The following is a 14711-nucleotide window of genomic DNA, read 5'->3' as shown; positions in this document are numbered from 1 at the left end:
CCCGCCCCGGGCCCCAGCTGCCGAGGGTGAGTAGCATGGGGCGCGCCCCGACCCGCACGGCCCTGGCCGCAGACCGGAGCCCCGGGCGGCCTCGGGCCGGGAGTGGGTGAGTCGGGGGGACCCGGGCTGGACGCCGAGGCAGGAGCCCCACCTTCCGCACCGGCGCCCCTTCCTCCCCCCCTCCCCGAGACAAAAGGGTGGGACGTGGGCAGCCGAACCTCGCTGAGTTCTTCGCGGCAGCTAGTACTTCTGAGGAACTAAGTTGTGTGTTAGAGTAATGGAAACCTGGTGTGTTTACTGCCAAACAAAACGAGGTCTGAAAGTAACACTTGGGTGTCCGAAGGCGGAAGCGTTGGACGCTGTCAGGATTTCGCTGTTCGCAAGAATCACGCGCCGCCTTAAATGCAAATCCCCGGCCGGCCCTCAGACACTTGTTCTGACCCCTGGGCACCCACTGGGCTCTGCTTTTACAAGCCCTCTTTTGGTAATTCTGCCGCCTGCGGCTGGCTGGAACCATCCTTTGAGACACAGTGATTTGGGAACAGGTTAACAAAAAATTAGTTGGGCTAACAGTGGATCTCAGAGCTTAGATCTGGGCTGCTGCAGTCCCCTGTTTGCAAAGGACCAAGTTAGGTTGACCAACTCCAGGCCACTGAAACTTGCAGGCCATGTTAGCGGCCTTCCTACAGATGAAGAGATGAAGGCCTAGAGACGGCCCTGAAACTTATGGAGGGAATTGTCAGCTGGTGAGAGGTTGACTTTATCAAGCAGCTGGTTTTGCTGAGGTCCTACTATGTGCCAGGCCTGGCTCACTTGCTGGGTACAGATTTCGGGCTACATGGACTGGAGCTCAGTCTCAAGGTCAGCTAGAGCTCTGGCATGCGTACATGTGGGGCTCCATGTGACGTTTCCAGAGGATTGGTCTGGTTCCTGACCCTGGAGAATTGACTGACGGGAGATTGTTGCCTCATCACTGCCTGGGGCTGGGTCACTCTGGGCCCCTTACTCAACCTCTCTGAGTTTCTTTGACCTATGTGGTCCTTGAGACCTTTTACAGCTCTGATAGTTGTGTGTCTTCTCAGCAAACACCTGCAGGGTGCCAGTCCTGGGGTGCAAAGGTGAATGACACACAGGTACTGGCTGATGGGCGCTCTCTGGGGATGAATGTGGTGAGTGCATGTTCAAGGGCATGTGTGCCTGCCCTGCTGTGAAATTGCAGTTGGAGACAGGCCCCTAGGCCCGGTGGAGATCGTGAACTTTGTCCCCGGGTGCCAAGGAACAACAACAGCCGAGGTTTAGGCAGTGGTCAGTTTAAGCTTTAGAAAGGCCACTTGGGTGACTGTGCAGGGCAATGGGGGGCCAGCCCCTCTGAGACCAGCGAGAAGGTGGCTGCTAACCAATATGCATTCCCTCAATGAACAGGTGAGTCCCCGTTGTGGGCCAGGCTCCGAGCTATGCTGGCTTTACAGCTGTGTGTTGGGACCATGAGTGCGAGAGGTGTGGGAACGAGCAGGGATGCAGAGCTGAGGCCTGGAGATAGGATTTATGAGTAGGACATTTATAGGGGGTGAAAAAAACCCGGGATGAGGGAGCAGCCCCGGGGGATCAAATGGGGCAGAGAGGTCAGGGTGCGTCACTCGCAGTCAGGGGTGGCTTTGACAAGAGGGGATGAAATGGACATGGGAGGAAATGCATTCAGAGATGGGAGTGGGGTGGGGGTGGTTTTAAGAAAAGGAGGGTAGGGGCGCCTGGGTGGCGCAGTCGGTTAAGCGTCCGACTTCAGCCAGGTCACGATCTCGCGGTCCGTGAGTTCGAGCCCCGCGTCGGGCTCTGGGCTGATGGCTCAGAGCCTGGAGCCTGTTTCCGATTCTGTATCTCCCTCTCTCTCTGCCCCTCCCCCGTTCATGCTCTGTCTCTCTCTGTCCCAAAAATAAATAAATGTTGAAAAAAAAAAAATTTAAAAAAAAGAAAAGGAGGGTCGAAGGTTTTTTCTCCAGGGGCAGGAGCTGATGAGTGAAGGGGGAGGTGAGTGTGGTGTGGACGTCACTGAGCATGTGGTAGCAGGGGTGGAAGGAGGGACGCTGAGCAGCGTGGAGTGTGGGCCCAGCGCTGACAGCGCCCTGGCCCTCTGGGGCTCTGGGATGGTGATGATGCCCATGACCAGCTCTGTAGACAGGACTGCGGGATGGGCGTGGAGGGGAAGGACTTGTAGCCACTGCTGGTGTTCTCTGTAGGCAAGCAAGCTGTGCCTGCTTGGGGGGTGAACGGGGGGGGGGGGGTCCATGCTGGCTCGGAAGGTCTTTCCAAAAAGTGTTCTTCATGAGAGGTCCTTGTTGGTAAGCATACAGCCTTCGAGGGGCCCGTTGGAAGGGACACCATTGGTTTGAATACCTAAGCCCAATAACATTGTAGCTTTATAAACTGGAGGCAGGGCCACTAAGTATCCAGGTGTCTTAGCTTCCTCTCTCTCTGTGACCTGTGGCATGTCGCTGCCCTTCTCAAGGCCTCAGTTTCCTTTTCTGTAAAATGGGGCAGATGAGACCGTGAAGTGGCTCAGTGAGGTGACTTGAGCTTGTGAGGGAAGCAGCCTTTGGAGATACTTGGACCTTCCCCCTTCAGTCCTGAATTCTGCCAGGTCTGGGTTTCTCAAAGGGCCACCACGCAGCGCACCTTCGCATCAACAGTGGCCTTGGCCTCCCGGTATTTAGGAGGCACTGTTAAATGCTTGAATGAATCAATTACGCACACCTTCCCCCCATGGTGGTGCTTACACCTGCCTACCCGGGAGAGCTGCTTTGGGCTTCTTCCTCTTTCTCCTCTTCCTCCTCTGGTGGAGTGAAGGTCGGGGCCTCTGCTGGAGCCCAGAAGTCCACCCTGTCTAGTCCCTGTGACACCTGACCCCAGACTCCCTGGAACAGGCTCTGTGCCACCGCTGGCAGTTGAGACACCAGGGTTTGCCTGGATGTGCTACTCACCAGCTGCTGGCCTTGGGCGAAGCTCTCATTGTGTTGGAGTCTCAGTTTCCCTATCTGTAACATGGGGCCAGCATCAGCTCTGCTCGTCTGGCAGGGCTATTGGGAGACTACAGAGAGAGAAAGAGAGTTGAAGGATTTCAAGGTGTTGTGTCAGTTTAGGGGCAGGAAAGTCAGGATGACAAAAAAATTAATGCCTCCCTGACCCAAATAAGGAAATTCCTTTGGATCCAAGTGCATTGACACTCTCAGGTTCTGTATCCTTTATCAGGCCTTTGTTTCTCTGCCTGGTCCATCCCGGGGAGAACAAGGCCATTGAGGTTGTTGACACTTCCCCTGGGCCCTGCCTCCGCCCAGGTGGAATTTTCCACTTTGCTCCTTTTGCAAATATTAATCAAGGTCCCGGCCAGTAACAGTGGACTCATTGTCTCATGAAGAGCAAGCCGGTTCTGGCTGCTTCCCAGGGCCTCAGCGGCCCACCCCAGCTGGGGCTTGGGTCTAGTGGGAGCACCTGTGTCCTCGGTACTCCTCCCACCCGTGTTCTCCTCCAGCTCGTTGGGCTTTGCAGGGTCAAGGGTAATGCCTGCTTTGAGCCAGGGACGTGAAGCCTCACTGAGGCCCGCACCCACTCTTCCCAGCAGGGCCACAGGACTGCTGTTGTCTGCTCTGCTGCCGTGGCGTGGAGGGGCCAGCCCAGGAAAGAACGCAGATGGGGCCAGGCGGTGAACTCCACGTTAATATGACTTCTGCCTGTTCTGGGACAAAACCCTGTGAAGTCGCAGCCCACGTGTACTTGCATTAGTGTTTGCGTGTGTTGCCATGCTGGGACCTGAAAGCAAGTCTGAACACAAAGGGGGCAGGGACCGCTGTTCTCCCAGAGCCCCAGCTGTACATAGGGTGATGAAGTGGGCCCCAAAGGACTGGAGGGAGGGTTCCTGGAGGTGTCAGGCACACACAGGAGGATTGGTGATCTATTTTTTTGATCAATGATACTTTAGTTAATCTATTATCAGTAATACTGTGTTTGGCCGTGGTTGCACTTGATGGAGGTGGAAACAGGGTGAGTGAGGCTATGCAGGGAGTAGGGCAGGGACAGGGCCAAGGCCACACTGGGAGTGTGACAAAATCTCCACGTGGTTTGGCTTAACACTTCTCATTCTTTGAAGGGTGTTTTTGGCTCTGAGTTCCTTTTGTTCTCCTATCAAACCTACAGAAGAGGTGGCTCTGTTCCCATTTTATGGATGAGGAAACTGAGGCCCAGAGGTGCTAAATAAACCATGAGTGGTGACGGCATTGGGGCTGCAACCCAAGGATCTTGACAACCAGCTCCCTTTACTTTTTATTTTATTTTCTTAAAAAAAATTTTTTTTAACTTTTATTCAGTTTTGAGAGACAGAGGGACAGAGTGCCAGCAGGGGAGGGGCAGAGAGAGAGGGGGACACAGAATCCAAAGCAGGTTCCAGGCTCCGAGCTGTCAGCACAGAGCTGGACGCGGGGCTCAAACTCACGAAGGGTGGGATCATGACCTGAGCGGACTGAGCCACGCCCCCCTTCACTTTTTAAAGCCATTATCTTAAGGACGACACCCAGCAGACATAGTAACTGTGTGACATTGCTGTAGAAGTTTCTCAGCTCTGACTTTCTTCTCTTTCACAGACAATCCACAACAGTGTGTATGCTGGCACTGGTGGCCCTGAATCCTGCCATATCTGGGTGTGAGGTGGGTTGTTTTTTTTAATGTTTATTTATTTTTGAGAGAGAGAGAGAGAGCATGCGTGCAAGTGAGCAGGGGGAGGGGCGGAGAGACAGGGGGGACACAGGATCCAAATGGGTTCTGGCTGTCATCGCAGAGCCCGCCCACCCGAGGCTTGAACTCACAGTGAGATCATGACTTGTGCTGAAGTCCCAGGTGCCCGAGGTGGGTGTTTTTTAACTGAGACTTGAAAACTGCACAGAGCACAGAATGTGTACGCATTTGCAGTGGAATGGTTGGGGACCCTCCAGCCTAGACCTGGCCCCCTGCCTGGAGGGGTTCTCCGGCCTACCCTCCTTTCTTTCCCTCACTCCTTTGGTGGCGATATTTGAGATTTAAAACAGACAACAACAACAACAACACCCTTTTCTTTATGGAAAATTTGCAGCAAAATTAGCCAGGAGCCTTTGCTGAGCCCCACGTGTCCATCACAAAGCAGCTGTGATCCTATTTTGTCCACCCCCTCATGACACCCTGGGTTGTTTTAAAGCAAATCCCAAATCCTATTTCTTCTATTTCTTAGTATGTATTTCTGAGAGAGTCATTTTAAACAACATAACCACAGGGCCATTGTCACATCTGACAAGCAGTGACGCCCTTCTTAATCTCCTCAAAAATCCAGCCAGTGTTCACATTTCCAGGGTCTAAGGAAGATCCACACGTTATTCCATAGATTTCCTTCCGTCACTTTCTGTCTTATTTTTCACTTGAATCTCTTGTCAAAGAAATCTATGGAGCTTCCCTTAACCTGGGTTCTGTTGATGGGCCCTCTGGGTGTCCTTTCCTATGCTCCTGTGACTTTCCTCCAAATTGGTGGATCTGAGCAGATTTGGGTTTGAATTTTTTGGCAAGGGTATTTTGTGGGTGCGGTGTCTCTCCTGATTGGTTGAGGGCCCCCCAAATCTGGGGTGATGATCAGAAGCTGGTGGCTTGGCCTTCACCTGAGGCAGAACAAAGGAGATAGAAGTTTATTGAATACACCACAAGGGAGCGGCAGGGCAGGACAGCAGAGGAGAGACTGTCTGCCAGGAGGCGGTGGGTGGGGGCTCTTTTTAAAGGGGGAAGAGAGGAGGTATGGCGACATATGGAATTCTCCTTTTTGGTAACTTCCTGGTTGTAAATAGCCTATTGGTTAATTAGGGCCTATAGATATCTCGAGGTGGGTCACCTTATGAGTCTGTCAGTATTCAGCCAGGGGGTTACTGTGGCCCTTTCCACATTCCACGCCTCAATTGCCTCAAAGCAGCCTCTACGGTAAGCAGTGTTGTGTTCTTCCCTTCAGACCCCTCTCTGGACCCAAAGGAGTTGTTCGTCGTCTTGTTTCCTTTGTGTGGAGTTACTTTGGTGAGGCCCAAGCTGACCTTCAGCCACCGTGTGGGGAGCAGATTGTAAGGTGGTGTGGAGTGGGGGTCCTGGTAGCACAGACGCCGCTAGGAACCATTAGGAGGGTCCCAGGGGGAGATGATGGAGCCTGATCCAGGCAGGTGTCTGTGGGGTGGACAGATTCAGCAATACTGGCCCCAGCTCTTGTAAGAGAAGTCACTGTCCCTCTGTGCCTGTTTCCACGTCTGTCTCCTCTCCTGAAGTGAACGTATTTTTATTTATTAAAAAAAAAAAATCGTTTTTGAGTTTATTTATTTTTGAGAGAGAGAAAGAGAGAGCACGAGCTGGGGAGGGGCAGAGAGAGAAAAGGAGACACAGAATCCGAAGCAGGCTCCAGGCTCCGAGCTGCCAGTACAGAGCCGGGTGTTGGGCTCGCACCCACGAGCTGTGAGATTATGACCTGAGCCAAAGTTGGACGTTCAACTGACTGAGCCACCCAGGCGCCCCATGAAGTGAATTATATTTTTTTTTCTAAATTTATTTTTGAGAGAGAGAGAGAGAGAGAGAAAGAGACAGAGAGTGAGCAGGGGAGGAGCAGAGAGAGAGGGAGACACAGAATCCGAAGCACAGAGCTGTCAGCACAGAGCCCGATGCAGGGCTTGAACTCATGAACCATGAGATCATGACCTGAGCAGAATTCAGACACCCAACCGACTGAGCCACCCAGGTGCCCCGTGAATATATTTAAAAAAAATTTTTTTTTTCAACGTTTATTTATTTTTGGGACAGAGAGAGACAGAGCATGAACGGGGGAGGGGCAGAGAGAGAGGGAGACACAGAATCGGAAGCAGTCTCCAGGCTCTGAGCCATCAGCCCAGAGCCCGACGCGGGGCTCGAACTCACGGACCGCGAGATCGTGACCTGGCTGAAGTCGGACGCTTAACCGACTGCGCCACCCAGGCGCCCCACCGTGAATATATTTTTATATACTAGTCACACAGCAAGTGTTTACTAAGGAACAGCAGGAAACCCTGGGCCTAGGTCATGTAGCAGGTCCTGGCAGAGCTGGGGACAAAAGCCCGGCCTTTGGTGTGGCCTCAGGCACGGAGGCTCCCATAAGGGGGCTTTCCTGGCAGCTTGAGGCACATCCCAACCAGCCTCTGTCCTGCCCTATGTCCTGCCACAGCTGCTGTACCAGGGGGTTCCCGGGGCAGGTGGGTTCTGTCCAGGCAGCCTGGTGTCCTGTCTAAAGCAGCAAATGATGAGCCATTTGAAGAAGTGAGAAGAGGATTTCTGATTTATTTGTTGATTGTGCACCAATATGTGGCAGATGAGATTTCTAGGAAGAAGAACTTGACTTTTGGAGGAAATGTCTTCTTGTTATAATTTTTACAAAATTAAGCTACAGCATACATAGAGTAAAGTGTACCAGTGGTGAATTTTGATCTGTATATCCCCCGGGGGAGCACCACCACGTCAGGACACAGAACATTCCATGACCCCCTCTGTCCACTCTGGCACAGATGCATGAGTTCAGTGGCCATGTTTCATACTGCCCAGGCTCAGGGCGTTGTAGGCTGCAGGTAGGCCCATCCTCCTTAGGTGTCCGGCCAGCCAGCATTCCAGAATGCCAGCCCCAGGCCAGTGTTGCAGGGGGTGAGGCTGCAGAGCCCTTGTCTCAGGGGATGGGCCTTGGACAGCTCATCTCACTCTTAGTTTGTTGAGATCCCAGTAAGTGTGGTACAAGAAGTCCCACGTGGATGTGGCCAGTGGCCCAGGAAGGTTTCCCAGAGGAATTAATGGCTGAGTGGGGCCTGAGGGAAGGCAAAGGGTGGCCCAGGTGAAAGGATGTGGGGCCACATATTTGGAAAGAGGCGTAGCACATGCAGAGGCCCTGGGTGTGAGGAAGGGAGGGTGGTCATGCACCTGGAACCCAGACAGCAAGGCTCATGGTGGGGTGGAAGGTGATAGAGTGGGCAGGGGGCAGACTAGGCAGGGCTGTTGGGACAAGAGGAGCCAGGAGGCCCGGAGGAAGCTAATTCCACCATCTTGGGGAGCATGGATGGCCTGGGTTAGAGGTGGTAGTGAGGGTCCCGTGGGAGGAGACAGCGCCCCAGGGTTATTTACTAGACCTTCACCTCTCAGCCAGGTCTCATCTCTGACCAAGATTCCTACCCTAGGCCATGACCCTGCACTTACCTCAGCCTGCCACAGGGCTGGGCAGTTAGATGGTTGTGCCATTGGGAAGGCTTTGTCAAGCTGCAGGAAAGCTGATCCTTCACCACTTCTTGGCCTCCAGAGCCCTGGTGTGGACACATGGTGCCTTGCACCCTTTCCATGTGCTGACCATGACTTTTTGGCTCCTGTGATATGGTTTTGTTGCTCAGGCCTGTGGTGGGATGGGTCCTGGCCTCCAGCTTGAAACAGGCCAGGGGCTCCATCCCTCAGGCTTCTGTCCATTTCTGTAACGTGAGTTGATGATAATAGATGATGATGATGATGATGATGATGGAGAAGGAGAAGACCCCCTCCCCATGCTCCATCCCCATCCATGTCTCTGGGGGATTCAATGTGCATGGTGACCCATGTGAAGCACCCCTATTATTACTAGTATAATTATAACTCTGGTTCCATGGCTTAATGGAGCTTCATGGTCAGACAAAGGCAGATTCAGAGCACTATTCATTTTACCCACACAAAGCCCAGCCTAGAAGGTTGAGAACCTCATTGGATAGTGATACTTAATAGGGTGAGGTGGCCCCTACATTTGTTGCCCCTCATTGAATGTCATCTCTGTGCCTGACCCATCCGCTGTGTCCATTGCTGGCATTGGGGGTTGGGGCCTGAACTGACCAAAGCCTTGCTTCCCAGACAGAAGTGCCTCAGGGACCAGGTGCCCAGCTCCAAGATGGATGGAAGGGGTGGCTTGGTGCGACTGCCCCAGGAAGACGAGTGTGGCATGAGGGTCTTCTCCCCTGGACCGGGAGCCAAGAAGGGTAGAAGTCTCTGCTTGCCCCTTCCTCTGCTGCTCAGAGCCACAGGAGTGGCCAGACAGGGCCCTAGACAGAGCCAAGGTCGGTCCCATGAAACAGAGCAGGTCAGGGGTAGAGGCATCCAGACTCAGAAGGAAGCCTTGGATGCTACCCCACCCATGATAGGACTCCCCACCCACCCCCCAAACACACACACACCCTCAAATGATCACACGCTATCCTGGCTTTCTCTGGCTCCTTACCTCCACCCCCACTCCAGCCCTCACTTCCCACACCGTCCATGCCAGGGAGCTCCTGTTGGTCTGTCCACCCACCCAGTCTGGAAGCCTGAGAGGACACTGCACTAGGGGTTAGGGGGTCCCCGGCCTCAAGGAGTTCCCTTTGGGTAGTGGGCCCTCCCTCTTCAACCCCACTCCCTCCACCCCCTTACTCCCTTGCACACAGTCAGCATGTTGTAGGGCCAATCACCTTCCAACACTGTGAGCCAGGAGCCTGATTGACTCCTCTGCTTCCCCCAGCCCAAGGCCTGCCTCCTGAGGGGAGGGGGGAGCCAGCCCCTGTTGGATGCATCTCAGGAGCAGGGAAATGTTGCTCTGAGGTAGGAGCCTGCCTGGGGCAACGGGCACTAAGCCTGCCTGGAGAGAAGAGGAAAGCCCAGCCCCACCCCTGGCCATGGTATGGGGTGGAGAGCTGAACCACGTGCATCCTGAGAAGGGGAAGTGAGAGGGGCAAGTGCCCTGTGCTCTCCTGTCTCCATTATTCAGCAGATACTGGGTTGCGGTGGGGGAGGGAGGCGGAGGCGCCGGAGGGACTTTCCCAACTTCAGCAGAGGTGGGGACCAGACAGATAAGCCCCAGTTTAGTCTACCCTGCGCAGAGGCTGGAGAGATGTGTGCCTAGTTGAAGGCCAGGCCCAGAACTTTGAGAGCAATTAAAGGTCCCTCCATGGTGGAGCATGTGGAGGGGGGTGTTGGAGCCAGAGCTGTGGTAGGAGGTGGGGTTTGGAGTGACTGGGGTCAAGGAGAGTAAGTGACCGGGCATCACCCCAAGGATAAGGGACCTGTCTTCACTTCTCCACAATAAGCTTGGTGCCTCCTGGTAAAGCTGCCACGTTGCTTCCTAATCCCGTCGACTTTGACTATTAATTATTTCAGACGTTCAGTGGAGCTACACCAACATACTGTGTCTGTCACGGAGATTAAAGATCAAAACATGGCGGGTGCAAGTGGAAACACCTGGGTACACCCTACTCAGAGACAGTATCCTGGATTTCTTTATACTTTCCTCAGTCCTAGGTTTGAGTCACTCAGCCTCCAGAATTGTATTGCATGTGATAGGGGAGAGTTTTTTGCAGTTTTTTTTTTATTATGGCAAAATATACATAACATAAAAATCACCACTTTAACCATTTTTAAGTGTACAATTCAGTGGCATTAAGTACGTTCACAATGTTGTACAACTATCACTGCTATCCATTTCCAAAACATTCCTCACCCCACACAGAAGTTCTGTACCCGCTAAAGAGTACAGGCATGCCTTGATTTATTGCATTTTGCTTTAAGGTGCTGTGTAGATCTGGGTTTTTCACAAATGCAAGTTTGTGACAACCCTGCATCAAGCAAGTCTGTTGGCGCCATTTTTTCAACAGAATTTGCCCACCTCATGTCTCTGTCACATTTTGGTAATTCTTGCAGTATTTCAAACTTTATTATCATGCTATGGTGATGTGTGATCAGTGATCTTTGATGTTGCTGTTGTAATTGTTCTGGAGTGCCACGAACCATCCCTGCAGAAGATGGTGAACTTGATTTGTAAATCTTATGTGTCCTGTCTGCTCCACCGATCTGCCCTTCCCTGTCTCTCTCCCTCTCCTTGCTTCTTCCTATTCCCTGAGATGAAACAAATATTGAATCAAGGCCAATTAACAAGCCTACAATGGCCTCCAAGTGTTCAAATGAAAGGAAGAGTCTCATCTCTCAATTTAAATCAGAAGCTAGAAATAATTACGCTTAGTGAAGGAGGCATGTTGAAAGCTGAGACAGGCCCAAAGGTAGGCCTCTTGAGTTAAACAGTTAGCCAAGCTGTAAATGCAAAGAAAGTCCTTGAAGGAAATTAAAAGTGCTACTTTAGGGGCGCCTGGGTGACTCGGTTCGTTGAGCATCTGACTCTTGATTTTGACTCAGGTCATGATCCCAGGGTCGTGGCATCGAGCCCTTCTTTGGGCTCCACACTCACAGCACAGAGACTGCTTGGGATTCTCTCTCTTCCTCCCTCTGCCCCTCTCCCCTTCTCATGTGTGCCCTCTCTCTCTAAAATAAAATTAAAAGACTTTTTTTTTTTTTTAAAGTGGTACTTCAGTGAACACACCAAAGATAAGAAAGCAGACCAGCCTTATTGCTGATATGGAGAAAGTTTGAGTGGTCTGGATAGAAGACCGAACCATGGGGCGCCTGGGTGGCTCAGTCGGTTAAGTGTCCGACTTCGGCTCAGGTCATGATCTCGCGGTTTGTGAGTTTGAGCCTCGCATTGGGCTCTGTGCTGACAGCTCAGAGCCCGGAGCCTGCTTTGAATTCTATGTCTCCTTTCTCTCTGCCCTCCCCCACTTGTGCTCTGTCTCTCTCTCTTTTTCTCTCTCAAATGTAAAAAAAAAAAAAAATTTTTTTTTTTTTTAGATCGAACCAGCCACAACATTCCCTTAAGCTGAAGCCTAATCCAAGTAAGGCTGTAACTCTCTTCAATTCTGTGAAGGCTGAGAGAGGTGAGGAAGCTGCAGAACAGTTGGAAGCTAGCAGATTTGGTCACGAGGTTTAAGGAAGGAAGCCGTCTCCCTAACATAAAAATACAAGGTGAAGCAGCAAGTGCTGATGTAGAAGCTGCAGCAAATTCTTTGGAAGGTCTGGCTAAGCTAATTGATGAAGGTGGCTATGCTAACCAGATTTTCAGTGTAGATACAATAGTCTTACACTGAAAGAAGATGCCGTCTGGGACTTTCATAGCTGGAGAGGAGAAGTCAATGCCTGGCTTCTAAGCTTCAAAGGACAAGTTGCCTCTTTTTAGGGTGAACGTAGCTGGTGACTTTAAGGCGAAGCTAATGTTCATTTACCATTCCAAAAGTACTAGGGCCCTGAAGAATTATGCTAAATCTGGGCCATCTGAGCGGCTCCCGTGGTTAAGCGTCCAACTCTTAGTTTTGGCTCAGGTCATGAGCTCACAATTTTGTGTGTTCAAGCCCCACATTGGGCTCTGCACTGGCAGGCAGCCTAGAGCCTACTTGGGATTCTCTCTCTCTCTCCTCTCTCTGTGCCCCTCCCCTACTCGCACTGTCTCTCTCAAAGTAAATAAAAAAGAAAAAAAGAATTATGCTAAACCTATTCTGTCTGTACTCTATAAATGAACAACAAAGCCTGGATGACAGCACATCAGTTTATAACATGGTTTACTAAATATTTTAACCCCACTATTGAGACCTATTGCTCAGGAAAAAAGATTCAAAATATTACTGCTCATTGACAAAGCACCTGGTCACCCGAGAGTTCTAATGGAGATGTACAACAAGATCAGTGTTATTTTCCTGTCTGCTAACATAACATCCATTCTTCAATCCATGGGTCAAGGAGTAATTTCAAATGTCAAGTTTTATTATTTAAGAAACACATTTCATAAGGCTATAGCTGCTATAGACAGTGATTCCTCTGATGGATCTGGGCAAAGTCAATTGAAAACCTTCTGGAAAGGATTCACTATCTAGATGCCATTAAGAACATTCATGACTTAATGGAAGGGTCAAAATATCAACATCAACAGGAATTTGGAAGAAGTTGATTCCAGCCCTCATGAAGGTCTTTGAGAGGTTTAAGACTTCAGTGGAGGAAGTTACTGCAGATATAGTGGAAACAGCAAGAGAACTAGAATCAGAAGTGGAGCCTGAAGATAGGACCGGATTGCTGCTATCCCATGAAAACACTTGAACGGATGAGGGATTGATTCTCAGGGATAAACCAAGAGTGTAATTTCTTGGGTTGGAATCATTCCAGGTGAAGATGCCGTGAAGATTTTTGAAATGAAAACACATTATAATATCACATGAATTTAGGTGATAAAAGTAGCAGCAGGATTTGAGAAGATTGACTCCAATTTTGAAAGAAGTTCTATGCATCACATCCTACAGAGAAATCATTTGTGAAAGCAAGAATCACTCAATGCAGCAAACTTCACCGTTGTCTTAAAGAAATTGCCACAGGAGCCCCAGCCATCTGCAGCCACTGCCGTGATCAGTCAGCTGCTGTCAACACAGCAGGATCCTCCATCAGCAAAAAGATTGACTTGCTGAAAGCTCAGATGATGGTTAGCATTTTTTATTCTATTTTTTTTTTTAATATTTATTTATTTTGAGAGAGCACAAGCAGGAGACTGGCAGAGAGAGAGGGAGAGAAGAATCCCAAACAGGCTTCATGCTGTCAGCACAGAGCCTGATATGGGGCTCAATCCCCATATCATGGGGCTCAATCCACAGTTCACGAACCGAACTGTGAAATCATGACCTGAGCTGAAATCAAGGGTTGGCCGCATCATCGGCTGAGCTGCACACGCGCCCCATGGTTAGCATTTTTCAGTAGTAAGATATTCTTAAATTAAGGTATATACATTTTTTTTGGCATAATACTATTGCATACTTAAGAGACTGCACTGTAGTGTAAACATAACTTTTATATGCACTGGGAACCTAAAAACTTCATTTGACTCACTTTATTGTGATACTTGCTTTATGATCTGGATGATCTTCCAATGATCTGGAACCACACCTGCAGTGTCCTGGAGGTGTGCCTGTAACTCCCCATTTGCTCTCTCCCTAGCCCCTGGTCACCTCTAATCTACTTTCTGTCTCTATGAATTGATCTCATATAAGTGGAACCATGCAACAGTTGTCCTTTTGTGGCAGAATTACTTCACATAGTTTTTAAGATTCATCCTTGTGGTAGCATGTATTAGAATGTTCCTTTTTGTGGCTGAATAATATTCCATTGTATGTATATACCACATCTTGCTCATTCAGTCATCTATCGATAGACATTTATGTTGTTTTTACCTTTTTGCTATTTTGAATAATTCTGCTAAAAGCATTGGGGTACAAATATCTGAGACCTTGCTTTCAGTTGTTTTGGGTATATACCTAGGAGTGGAATTGCCAGATCATAAGGTAATTCTATGTTTAACTTTTTGAGGAACCACCAAACTATCTTTTTGTGTGTTTTTTTTGTTTTGTTTTGTTTTTTTGCAGTAACCGTGCCATTTTACATTCCAGCTGATGGTGCACGAGGGCTCCAATTTCTCCACATCCTTGTCAACACTTGTTGCTTTCCTTTTTTAAAAAAAATTTTGTTTTAGACATCCTAATGTGTGTGAGGTGGTATCCTATTGTGGCTTTAAGTTGTTTTAGTGATGTTGAGCATCTTTCATATGGTTATTGGCCATTTGTATATTTTTGGAGAAATTTCTATTTCAGTCGTTTGCTCAATCTTTTTTTATTGGGTTGTTTGTTTTTTCCTGTAATTGAATAGTAGGAGTTTTTAAAAAATATATTCTAGATGTTAATCCCTTTTCAGATATATCATTGGCAAATATTTTCTCCCATTCTGTGGGTTATCATTCTACTCTCTTGATGGAGTCCTTT

General features: G+C 49.8%; 1 protein-coding gene across 6 annotated transcripts in view; it reads left to right on the top strand.

Annotated features, from left to right (window-relative positions):
- The first annotated feature begins 6 nt into the window (after positions 1-6).
- CHDH (choline dehydrogenase) overlaps positions 7-14711 on the top strand; it is a 40292-nt gene continuing 25587 nt past the window's right edge. For 2 of the 6 annotated variants that reach the window (XM_030307032.1, XM_030307027.1), the window contains exons 1-2: positions 3651-3869; positions 4629-4692. The gene's annotated coding sequence lies outside the window, so the exon portion shown is untranslated. The other 4 variants (XM_030307028.1, XM_030307029.1, XM_030307030.1 and 1 more) reach the window with 4 other exon arrangements.

Source organism: Lynx canadensis, chromosome A2, assembly GCF_007474595.2.
Source record: "Lynx canadensis isolate LIC74 chromosome A2, mLynCan4.pri.v2, whole genome shotgun sequence".
In the NCBI taxonomy this organism is placed as follows: Eukaryota; Metazoa; Chordata; class Mammalia; order Carnivora; family Felidae; genus Lynx; species Lynx canadensis.
This window is presented reverse-complemented; position numbering and strand designations above follow the sequence as displayed.